Raw genomic sequence first — 12,887 nt, 5'->3', positions numbered from 1 at the left:
TTAGCCAGTGAGTTACCGAGGGTCCCCTTGAGAAAGGCCACTGGACTTTACCTTCGCTCATGGAGCCCACCTTGTCATGCCACACTGGCACAAAAGTGGGGAGGGAGATCCTACCATCAGGGGGTTCAGGGTCCAGTTACTCAGAGGTAAAAGTGTTGTGGAAGCACAGAGGAGGGAGGAACGGGTGAGGCAGGGAAGGGGTGACAAGGAGGAGGACTTCCCGGAGGAGTCAGCCATGAGAGGACTCTTTGAGGGATGGTTGTAGTTCCCATGAGGAGAAGGGGAGGTGTATTCCAGGCAGAGACAAATTCCAGCAGAGAAATCCAGGGATGAGAAAGTGTGTCGTGTGTTCAGGGAAAGGGCATGAAATGTGGCTGAAGTGCAGGGCGGGAAGGAGGGAGGAGTTCAGATGAAGGCAAACTGGGCGGGGCTTCCAGTGCCTCCCTAGGGAGCTCAGACTCCATCCTGAGGTTGATGGGGACGCATGCAGGCTTCGAAGCAGGGGAAACATGGTCAGGTGTGGGTTCTAGAAAGATCACTGTGGTAGGTGCAGAGAATGGGTAAAGGCAAGAAGAGGGAATAGATGACAGACTGAAGCTGTTGCTTTGAGTTGAAGGTGGCCCGAACCAAGGCAATGGCAAGGGACAGATGGGCGAGAACTTTCTGAAACAGAACAGCAGTACTTACAGTAAAACGATTTGAGGGAGAGAAGGTAAAGGTGACTGAATTTTCTGTCTCTGGAGCTTGAGGTGGAAGGGGACAAATTAATTGTGATGGGGAACCCAGGAAGGGAGCAGGGTGAGGTCACCTTTGAGGTACGAGTCAGACATCCATTTCTTCAAGGGCTGTCTGTGCTAAACCCCCAAATGTGGGAGTAGATAAGACCCAACATCTTCCAGGGAGAGGCTAGAGAGAAGAGAATATTAGGAATCTTTTCATTATAAGTAACAGAACTCAATTCAAACTAGGTTAAAAAAATTGTTTTTAAGGAGAAAGAGAGAGATTAAGAATCTAGTGGCTCTGTTTTCTTGGAGTTTCAAGGGAGTGTCAACTTCAGGCATTGCTGGATCCAGGATTCCTGATAATGTCATTGGATTATCTCCCCACCACCTCCATCTATCGATTCTGTGTGTTTCTGCCTTTCTTTAAGAATGGGCTTTCTTCTCTTTCTCTCCCATGGCAGATGGGCCCTCTCCAGTCCCAGGAAAGATACTCACATGTTCACATTCCATCAGCTCACACTTCAGAAGGAGAAAGCCTATGGTCCCCACTAGCTGCATCAACAGTCCTGGGGGGGCCTTAACTGACCAGCCTGCATCACACGTCCAAGCCCAACCCAACCACTGTATCAAGGAGAATGGCGCCCAGTGATTGGTCTACTTGCCTTTCCCAGTGGGTAGGAACCTGTTTGGACACCCCACCAGCCCGCAGGTTTGAGGCCAGAACACTGGGAAACACCAACATTTCCAGGTTGGACGTAACTTGGGAAGGAAACTGAGGAGTCTGAGAGAGGTTCTGGGAGAAGCAAGGTCTTCAAGGGAGGAGAGAAGTTCTACAAGGAAGCAATGGGCAAAGGCTAATTCTGGAAGGGGTGACAGGCTCCCACGGTTCTGGGCTCCAACAATCCACCCTCCCTCGGAGTGGAAATAGGCTGTGGGCCCTGATGGACCAGTACAGATTCTACCACCGCCCCCAGCAGAGCCCATTTCCCTACCTGTGAAATGAGGAAACTAACAGAACACCCACCCCATAGGATGAGTGAGAGGTACAGGCAAGATGGCACTGAGAAATGCTTACCCCAATGCCTGGCACATGCTAAATGCTCAATAATTGGTAGTTACTTATTGGGCTGGTGGAAGAAATAGTTAGTAGTGACAGTGGTCATAGTATCCAGAAGCCTGCTACCCTGATAGGGTAGAAAGTTTAGCTCATACATTCAGCACCACTGAGGCCTCATTCATTTACCCATTCAACAGTCTTTAACGGAGCACCTGCGGTATACCAGCCGCCCTGCCAGACACAGCAGATGTCAAGGAGGCTAGAACACAGGCATCTGAGGCAGCATGGGGTATGATGTGATGGCGAGTAGCTTACCATACGGGGTGATAAGTGCCACAGAGACCGGGCTGTGAGAGCCAGAGAAACGCGGTCCATATGGAGGCACTGGCGCAGCCCCACAGGAAGGCAACATTTGAGGTGGGTCCAAAAGAAAACTGATGAGGACAAAAAAAGCTGACATTCTGTGCACGTCACAATGGGTCAGGTGCTGGATGTGCTGAGCATTTCCACATATGAGGTGAGGACCGCTGTCCCCATTTCATGGATGAGGCAGTAGGGGCCCAGAAGGGTTAGGTGGCTTTTGCTCAAAGTCACAACGTTTATAAGTGGGGGCACCAGGGATGGTCTGACCCCACCGGATGAGTTTACCAGGTGGAGAAGAGAGGAGGGGCAGGATGCCGGGCAGAGAGAGAAAAAAAACATGACCCAGTCTCTGGGATGGGGAGAGGAAGCCAGGGTTCCCACACTGGGCAAGCCCTCACCTGAGGGAGGGTGAGGCAGGGAGAGTATGACACGGAAAGATGGGGGCCATGACCTCCAGCAAGCTCTGTGCCTCCTGGAACCTCAGTCTCCTTATCTGTACAATGGGGATGAGCAAGTCTATTATCTCCATCCCCATTTTACAGATGAGGAAACAGATCAAAGCCTTGTGGCTGCGGAGCTCACGGGCCAGGGCCACAGCGCTGCGGCATTGCTGCTACCAGTGCAGATGAGATGTGAAAGTTCGCTGCAAACCCTCCTCTCTGTCTCAAGGGTGGTAGCCACAAACAGCACCCCGAGAGAAGCAGGCGCCTCCATGGGAGCAGCCCTCAGGGCACCCCAGAAAACAGTCCTGTGCTCCTACTCAGAAATTCAGTCTCTTAAAGACCTTAGAGAAAATGTCATTCATGCACTGGGGAGAAGGCATGCAACCTGCAGATGCAGAAACTGAGCCCAGAAAGAGGGGAGCATCTTGTGCAAGGTCGCACAACGAGCTGCGCTAGAGATCCATCCAGAGTGCAGCTCCCCTGACACCTGGTTCTGTGCTCTTTCTCCATTCCACACTCCACTCCTTACAAACGGCCTCTCACCTTGCCTCCGCGATAGCAATCTCTACTGGTCCTGAACAGTTAATATGGACCAGGCACTTCACCTTTCTTTATCTCTTGTCCTCCAAGCCACCCTGTGGAGTGTTATCCAGGGCAGCCATAAGGTCTAGAAACAGAGGCAAATATACATACACAATATATGGTTCATTGATTGTATATTAGAAAACATGTCAAATAATGATCAATGCATCGGGACTTCCCTAGTGGTGCAGTGGTTAAGAATCCACCTGCCAGTGCAGGTGTCACGGGTTTGATTCCTAGTCCGGGAAGATCCCGCATGCTGCAGAGCAACTAAGCCCGTGCGCCACAACTACGGAGCCTGAGCTCTAGAGCCTGCAAGCCACAACTACTGAGCCCCCGCACCACAACTACTGAAGCCCGTGTGCCTAGAGTCCATGCTCCGCAACAAGGGAAGCCACCGCAATGAGAAGCCCACACACCGCAACAAAGAGTAGCCCCCCACCTGTCGCAACTAGAGAAAGCCCGCGTGCAGCAACGAAGACCCGACACAGCCAGAAATAAAAAATAATAATAAATTAAAAAACATAATCAATGCATCTAGACTTTATAGCCACCCTATAAATTATGCAATCCTGGCTTACAGATAAGAAAACTGGGGTTCAGAGATGTGAGAAGTCTGCCTCAGGGACTCACAGCTAGGAAGTGACAGCATGGGGATTAGTATCCAAGCATCTCTGACTCCAAAGCCGGAGTCCCCACCCCAAGCTGCTGTTGGATAAGAGATGGAGGGACCTGCAAAGGGAGGTGAGGAGTGATGACAGAAGGCTCTGATCCCCAGCGATGAGGGAGGTAACAGTTATTGTAGTGGCTACACATTAGGCCCCAGCAGGCAGGCTGCCTGGGTTTGAATCCTGCTCTGCCCTCAGGCAAGTCACTGGTCCTCTCTGAGCCTAATTTCCTCATCTGTATAATGGGCATGGTAATAATGTGCTCACCTCATTCGTTCATTGGGAGGGTTAGATTAGAAGAGTGTGTGGCCCATGGCAAGCACAGCGGAAGTGTTGCCTCTTATTTGCTGGCATCTTGTATGGCATTTTGCAGTGACTGCCTTGTCTACCAGCAGTACTGCTTTTATAACCATTGTGGGTTCTGGAGCTGGCCACCTGGGCTCTGCCACTTACTAGCAGGTGGTCTAGAGCTTAGAGGGACATTTAAGGTGGGGCTCATGAAGTTTAAGCCTCAGGTCTCTCACTTGCATGGCCTTATACCTCATTTTATATTCATAATTTTATATTCTTTTCCTTAAAGGGACCCCACAATATTGTGTAGGCTCTACTGACATCCTGCGAAATGTAGATCTGCCCCTGTGTGTGCAATGCATTTGTCTCTCCGTGTACCTCAGTTTTCTCATGTCTTTAGTGAAGAAAGTGTTATTGTGCTGATTAAATGAATGAATATGTGTAGAATGCTTTAAAAGCGCCTGGCACGTAGGAAATGCCCAGTAACTATTGACCTCTTAAGTGAGTCTCCAGCTAGTGCATATGCTAAGTGCTAGTAAATGTGCTAAATGCTTAATCCTGGCCATGTTATTTAATGATGTTTAATCTTCACAACAAACCCTCCCATTTTACAGGTGAGAAAACAGAGGCTCAGAGAAATGAGGTCACAGAGCTTGGAAGCTAAAGGGGCCTGACTCGAGAGCCTTGCCTGGAACTGCTGCCCCACCACCTTCCTGTTTAGGATGGGCCCCAGCCCCCTGGCAGCTGAACCTGGAGGACCCAGGTCCCACCTCAGGCAGGCACCGTCTGCCAGGCTCTGATCACCCGAAGGAGGGTAACACGCTCCCCCAAGTCCAGCTGGGTCCGGGCCCTGCCACACCTAGTACCATCGTCCTGCCTGCCCCCTAGAGCTTCCTCTTGAGCCCCTGACACCAGAGGCACTGGCCCAGGTGGGGCCGAGGCCAACGGGTGACAATGACCGATTTAGAAAGTAAAGTTGCTTCTCAAACAAATAAGAAAGAAGAGGAAAGAAAGAAATGGCCTGCCCGCTTCCTGCCCCACTCTCTCCCAGCACCTGGGGCCCAGCTGCAGGGTTTTCACTGCTTGTTTTCTCATCCTGCCTCTCTAGGAGCCTCTTCTTAAAGCCCCAGGTTCCCTGCCCATGGGTGGCGGCATGATTGTGGAGCCAATGGAAATAAGCACTCTCCATGATTGTCCTATTGTTACTGTCTCGAGTATTGTTTTGGACAATGTCAATAATCATAACAATTTGGGTTTCCTGCAGTTGGGAGAAGGGGGGATCACCAGCTTGCACTTGGGAGCGGCCATCCTGGCTCTGAGATTTCTGAGGGGTGAAGGCCTGGTCAGGTCATTCCTTCTCTCTGGGCCTCAGTTTCCTTGTCTGTAAAGTGGGGATGGGGTTGTGGTGAGGGCTGGATGAGGCAAGCATGAGCACGGAAAGCACAGGCACGCCCCGGTGGGGTGGCAGCTACTCAGTCAGTTACTATGAAAGCCAGGATCACGCAGGAACACAATTTTAAGAGCTTCTGCAGGTGAGGTTGGAAAGCTCAGTGGACTGGGAGGTAAAATAGTCCTAAAGCCCTTGGTATGTCCTAGCCAATGTTTTGTGTTTGTTTTTTTTTATTTTATTTATTTATTTATTTATTTTTGGCTGTGTTGGGTCTTCGTTGCTGCGCGCGGGCTTTCTCTAGTTGTGGCTCCACCAGGGAAGCCCCTAGCCCATGTTTTAAGTGCTTTTACATAGAATAACTCATTTCATCCTTAGCACAACCAAATGAAGTAGATACTATGTCATCCCTCTTTTACAGATGAGGAAACTTAGATCCAGAAAAATGACTTGCTTGAGGTCAACACATCTGGTAGGTGCAGAGCCAGGATGAGCTCAGCCTGTCTGGATCCAGAATCAGTGCTCTGAGCTGCATACACTGCCTTGAGGGCAGGTCTGGCTCTGTAGGGTCTGATTTGCTGTGTGACCGTGGACGAGTCCTTTGCCTTCTCAGCCTCAGTTCTTGATCTGCAAAGTGAGCAGCCTGTAATACCTGCCTACAGGTATCAGACCATCCTAAGGGAGTGTTGTGGCCAGATTTAGTGACAATGTAGAGAAAGACAATGAATGAATATACCAGGGGCTCAGGAAGCCATGGCTGTCGCTGCCGTAATTATTATTAGTTTCAGAGTCACAGGCAAGAGCCAGCCTGGAGGATGCTGAGGACCCTGCCCAGCTCTGAAAATCTAAGTCCTGTGGTTGCAGCTGGGGAGCGACTCTAGGAGGCACCTGGTGAGAGGTGGCTACACCCGTTGGGTCTAGTGGGGCTAAAAAAATCCCTGAGGCTGCCACCGTGCAATCTGCCCGTCACCTGCCCCAGTTAATGGCAAACTCTTCCACCCTGCTTCCCTGCCCCACCCCTACCTCCCACGAGCTGTGTGGCTCTGGAGAAATCACTAGACCTCTCTGAGACAGGAAAAGGACATGACCTACATGAGAGATAATGTAGACAAAGTGCTTAGCATAGAGGCTGACATGGAGTCATGAAGCGGCAACGAGAACCAAAATTTTGAGGCCGACCTATGTTCCAGTCCTGGCCATTTCCTGCTGTGTGACCTTGGGCAAGTTTCTTAGACTCTCTGAGCCTGGAAAAGGATTAGCACAGCACCCAACACACAGTAGTTGCTTAACTAACGACTATGGTTGGCTGTGACCATTTCTTGTACTTTCTAAGGATGTCCAGAGGCCCTCAAAGATTCTGGGGGCCTAATGTTCTCTCTAGTGCTGGATTTTCTGTTTGTCCCTCCGGAACTGTCATCTGCCCATCTCCATCTGTTCTGTGCCTGGTAGGTGACCTTTGTGGGTGATATCAATGGCCTCCTTTGCCCTCTGGCTTCTGCTTGGGTGGGGCAGGAGGGCAGAGGCAGGCGGACAGTGAGGACAGCTTATTTATTCCCCCAGCCCCTTCCTGCAGGGTTGCCACAGGCTGTCTGTGTCCCTCACCCAAAGGCTACAGCTCCTGTCAGTGGCCCCGTGCATACATCTCTGGCCCTGGGTCCAGGTAACCTCTCCCTCCCCACCCTTCAGGCCACGGGTGGTAACAGCTCCACCTTGTTGCCAGCCCCGGGATACTGCGCCATCCCTTCTGGTTTCCCTAGATCCTGCCCACATCTTTGTTAATAGACCCTTGATTGAACTCTCTTCAAATTACTCAATTTGAGTGCACCATCTGTTTCCTGCCAGGGCCCTGATCATGTGTGACTTGTACCCTGAGGTATTCATCTAGGACTCCAGGTATGGTAGAATAATAAAAATTCACATGGCTTTCACATACTGGTATTTATCCACTCAATTCTTTTTCCTGAGTATCTGCTGTGTCCCAGGCTCTGTGCAGGGAGCCAGGGGCAAAGATGACCAAGATAGAGTCCCTGATCTCAAGGAGCCCATGGGCTAGTCAGGGAGACACATACCTTAACAGACAACCACAATATTTGCTAAAAGCCATAATAGAGGCATGGACGAACCCTGCGGCAAGGCAGAAGGGAAACTGTCGTGCTCCGAGAGGCTGGGAAGACTGCACAGCGGAAGTACTTTTGAGCAGCATCTTTTTAAAAAATTTAATAACATTTTATTTAACCCAACATTTCAAAATATCAACATATAATCTTATCAATTAAAATTGATAGAAAAATTCTAGAGCTTTTTACATCTTTTTCTAAGTCTTCCAAATCCGATGTGTGTTTTACGTTTATGGTGCATCTCAGTTCAGCCTGGCCACAGTTCAGGGCTCAGTAGCCCCATGTGGCTAGTTTGGAGCAGCATGTCATTCAATCCTCACAACAGCTCTGGGAGCTAAGTGGTGCTGTTTCTCCCACTTTGCAAGCAAGGAAGCAGAGACTCAGAGGAGTATCTTGCCCAGGGTCACAGTTACTCCCTGGTGGGGCAGGATTTGAACCTGCATCTGTGTATCTCCAAAGCCTGTGTCTTCCTGTTGCCTGTTCTGTCTCTGGACCAACCCCTTCTCCCCAGAGTGAAGCAGCTGATGAGGGCTGAAGCCAAAACTTTAACTGAAGTCCTCTGACCCCAAACCCTGCAATGTTTGTACCTCAGCTGATTCCAGGGGACAGATTAGGGGGAAGTAATAACCCTCTAAAATGGGTTCTGATCCCTATTCTTCTAAGTCCTTGAGATGGCATGGGGGTAGGGTGACAGAAGAGAACTGAGGACTTCTGGTAAGTTGTTAAATTCTCTTTTTCGGGGGAGGGGGTCGTTAAGTGGTGGCAGGCAGGGGCTGCAGGGGATGGGGAGGGCCAGGGTGGCAACTAGACTAGGCACACTGGAAAGTGGCTGCAGGTCATCCTGGCATCTTTGCCAACGCCATGGTCAGCACTTCCTTCCGAGCCCAAACACTGGATTATCCAGAAATGCTCACTCCTGGAGCCTAGGGATGTAGGTAGAGTTCACAGTGAATTCTTCACCATCATTTTCACACTGATGCTTGGGAAGTTATAATGTGATGATAAAGGTAAGACATTCTGATGGGCAGCTTACTCCAGGCTCTCGTGGGAAGATTCTCAGACCCACATTCATGCCTTGGAGGGGAAACCAGAGCCGTGGAAGAATGGCTGGAAGCAAGGGGAGTTCCCTGGCATGTCCAGGGTGTGTGTTTGGTGACTCCAGAGATGTTGTGTGATGTTAAGAATAATGATCAGTAGCTGAGTATTCCTAACCTATTTATTATTATTATTTTTTAATAAATTTATTTATTTTATTTATTTTTATTTTTGGCTGCATTGGGTCTTCGTTGTTACACGCGGGCTTTCTCTAGACGAGCGGGGGCTACTCTTGGTGGCCATGCGAGGGCTTCTCATTGCGGTGGCTTCTCTTGCTGTGGAGCACGAGCTCTAAGCGTGCGGGCTTCATTAGTTGTGGCCCATGGGCTTAGTTGCTCCGCGGCATGTGGGATCTTCCTGGACCAGGGCTCAAACCTGTGTCCCCTGCATTGGCAGGCGGGTTCTTAACCACTGTGCAACCAGGGAAGCCCCTGACCTATTTATTATTCATCAATTATCCATCCACCCAGAGAAGCATCCATTCATGGTCCTCTTTGCCTATCCACGCATCCACCTCTCAATTCCTTCACCCACCATTCATTCATTCTTCCCCCATCCTGTCACCTACCCGTCTATCACCGTCAACTCTGCACCCAACCCCGTGCTGAATGCTCGACGTGCAACAGTGAGTAAGACTCAGGCCTGGTGAGCAGACGGCACTTAGTCTAAGCAAGGGAGCAAGTGTGGTGATGGAGGGTTCTAGGAGCTCCAAGGAGGAAATGCCCAACCGTGACCAAGAGTCAGGAAGGCTGCCTGAGGAAGGAACACACAAGCTGGTCTCGAAAGAGGAACAGGGGCCTGTAAAGCCAGAAGGAAGCCTGGCTGATGAGACGGTCAGTGATGCGGGCTGGCCAGTGACACAGAAGAACCTGCAACAGAAGCTGGTGGGAGGAAATGAAGGAGGACTGGCCTTGAGCCAAGGTTTCATCCCAGGCTCTCACAAGTGGCTTAAAAATGGTAACAACACAGAAGTCCATCCCAACCTTACCTGGCCTGGCCTTCACTTAGCACCGAGTCTGGGATGTCAGACCCAGAAGACCTAGAGAGCAACTAAGTTATTCCCCTTATTGTACCAGAGAAACTGATGTGCCAAAGTCACATAGAGAGGGAGGGGGTCCCCAATCCCAGGTCTCTAACTCCAGTACATTCTGGGGTTCTCTCCATTAGAGTCTAGACCCCAACTCCCCCACACTCAACAAACTCTGGAGTCTAAACCCTTACAGCCCCTCAGTGCCTGGCACGGTGTTGGGCCCAGAGACAGGGAGCTTCCCTATTGCCACTGGACTCCTGCCCTGTCCCCACAAATAATCAGATTGGTAGAGCTCACTCATGCTCTTTCCATGGCTCCATTTAATTCCCACAACAGCCCCTGGGGACTGGAATTGCTCCTCCTTTTTACAGGTGAGGGAAAGGAAGTCTCAGAGAGGGCAAGGGGCTCGCCCAGCGTCACGCAGCTCAAACACAGCAGAGCCAGCAACCCGACTCCCCGTCCTGTACCTGATCCAGGACACCAGGCGATACCTCACGTGGTCTTGAATGTTCTGGCCCCCAGCTGATCCTGTGCCATTGAAGTGAGGGGCTGTGGACAGGTGGATTCAGCATGGACAGAAACCAAACCCAGGTGAGGGGCTGGGATCCTGGAGAGGAAAACTCAGAGATTGTTTTCACCTGTAACCTGCTCTGCCCCACCCAGCAATGGAAAATGTGTGTCAGAGGAAGCTGCCGGCTGGGGACAGGGTAGGTGTGCGTGGGTGACAGCTTGTGGAGGGGCACCTCGGGGGGCAGGATGTGCCGAGGCTGAGGGGCAAGGTCAGGTGTGCAGAGTGGAGTTCGGGTTCTGCCCCCTGCACCCTGCCCACTGCCTTTTTCTCTCTGGTTCTCACTTTCTTTCTCATGCTCTCAGAACTAACGGTAAGACTTTCACTTCCAGAAGGATGGGCAGACTGTCCTATGAAAGCTGTCCCAAGCTCTACCTCCCAGATCTCCTTGGCTACTACTAATTCTCTGCTCCATAGTTCATACAAGCATTTATTGAGCACCTGCTGTGTGCTCAGAGGCAGGAATGCAGAATGGCTTCTTCCCCAACCTGAGAAGTACACAATTTGGTGGAGACACAAACATGACGAGACAGGCTCAAGACCCAGGTGACACAATCCAGCAGGGGGCCAGGGCGGTGGTCAGGGAGGTTTTCTGGAGGATAGCACGCCAAGCATAAGGGAGGTGATATTAACCATCCTTTCATGTGCTTCCTACAAGCCAGATTAAAGGGCTAAGTCTTTAGAGACTTTTGTACCTTTCCATCCTCAAACAAACCTGTGAGATAGGAAGTGCTAGTAGTCCCATTTTATAGGTGAGGAAATTGAGGCATTGAGGTAAGAATTTACGCAAGGTCTTACTGCCAGATGCTAGGAAACGACAGAGCCAGGATTTAAAACCAGGTTCTTAACCGCTCCACCAAGAAAAGGAAGAGGGAGCAGGTTTTGGGGGCAGATGGGGAGGTGTGGACGGAGTAACAAGAGGAAAGGCCCAAAGAGGAGATGGTGTGTTGGTGCTGAGAGGAGAGGGGAAGGTGCTGAGTGGTGAGGCTGGGAAGCAGCCAGGGCCCGGACAAGAAGTCCTCAAAGCCTTGCCCGGGGCACTGGGGAGCTATGGACAAGTTTTGAGCAAGGGAGTGACATGGACATGATTGCTCTAAAAAGATTCCCTCCTTTAAAGTGGTGGTCAGGGCTGAAATGGACAAAAGTGAAATGTGATTTATTTCAATGTTTTTGAAATTTTTTATTATTTTTTATTTTTGGTTGTGTTGGGTCTTCGTTTCTGTGCGAGGGCTTTCTCTAGTTGCGGCGAGCGGGGGCCACTCTTCATCGTGGTGCGCGGACCTCTCACTATCGTGGCCTCTCTTGTTGCGGAGCACAGGCTCCAGACGCGCAGGCTCAGTAGTTGTGGCTCACCGGCCTAGTTGCTCCGCGGCATGTGGGATCTTCCCAGACCAGGGCTCGAACCCATGTCCCCTGCATTGGCAGGCAGACTCTCAACCACTGCGCCACCAGAGAAGCCCCTATTTCAATGTTTTGTTAGTTTCCTAAGGTTACTGTAACACCGTACCACAAACGAGGTGGCTTACGGTAACAACTTTATTCTCTCTCACTGTTCTTCAGGTTAGAGGACTGAAATCAAGGCGTTGTCGGGGCCCTGTTGTCTGAGACTCTGGGTAGAAGCCTTTCTTGCCTCTTCCTAGCTTCTGGTGGTGGCTGTCAGTCCCTGGCATTCTGTGGTTTTCAGCTGCCTCACTCTAATCTCAGCCTCTGTCATCACACGGCATTCTCCCTGTGCGTCTCTCTCCTCTTCTTGTAAAACACCAGTTATATTAGATTAAGGGCCAACCCTATTCCTGCATGATCTCATCTTATATTTGCAACAAGCTTATTCCCAAATAAGGTCACATTCTGAAGTCCTGAGGGTTAGTACTTCAATGTATCTTTGGGGGGAACACAATTCAACCCATAACAGATGTCGTTAAAGTGCCTGTCCTATAGATAAATCTCAAATTTGAAAAAATCTTAGGCAGATTGCATGTCCCACTTTGAGATTCAGAAAATATGGCCTCAGCATATCTGTCCCCCACACTAATACTTTGCCCTAGTGACTACTAAATAAATGTTTGAGAAATATTGACTTGTGGTCCCATAAGGCCCTCAGGTCTTTCCTTAACAACTTAGAGAAATAGAATAAAAGTCCCCAGAGAACCAAGTCAAGCTGCCCTCTGTCCTGGATTCCTGATGAGCAGCTGCTCCACTGACCTGGGCACCTCCTTCCCCTCCTGCCTGGGCACCAGCCTGGGGAATAGCCCGTCCTGAGAAGGACAGAGAGAAGAGGCCTGAGCCTCTTTCCTCCCTGGATTAAACAGAACTCACTGTTCTCAGTCCTCTCCCTTGCTTCCCCATCCCAACAGGCTCAGACTGCTCCATTCAGACCAGCGTCCATGCTCTCTCCCTGCCTCCGCCATTTGGTTCAGGGCTTTGCCTTAATCACTGGGACTATTGCCCGAGCCTTTAAACTGATTTCCCTGCAGCCAGCAGCCAATCAGGTCATCCTAAACATGAATCTGATGACTTCTCTCACTGCCATAAAACCTTCAATGGCTCCCTATTGTTCTCAGAAT

The sequence above is a fragment of the Delphinus delphis genome, chromosome 1 (assembly GCF_949987515.2).
Source record: "Delphinus delphis chromosome 1, mDelDel1.2, whole genome shotgun sequence".
In the NCBI taxonomy this organism is placed as follows: domain Eukaryota; kingdom Metazoa; phylum Chordata; class Mammalia; order Artiodactyla; family Delphinidae; genus Delphinus; species Delphinus delphis.
Note: the sequence above shows the minus strand (reverse complement) of the source record.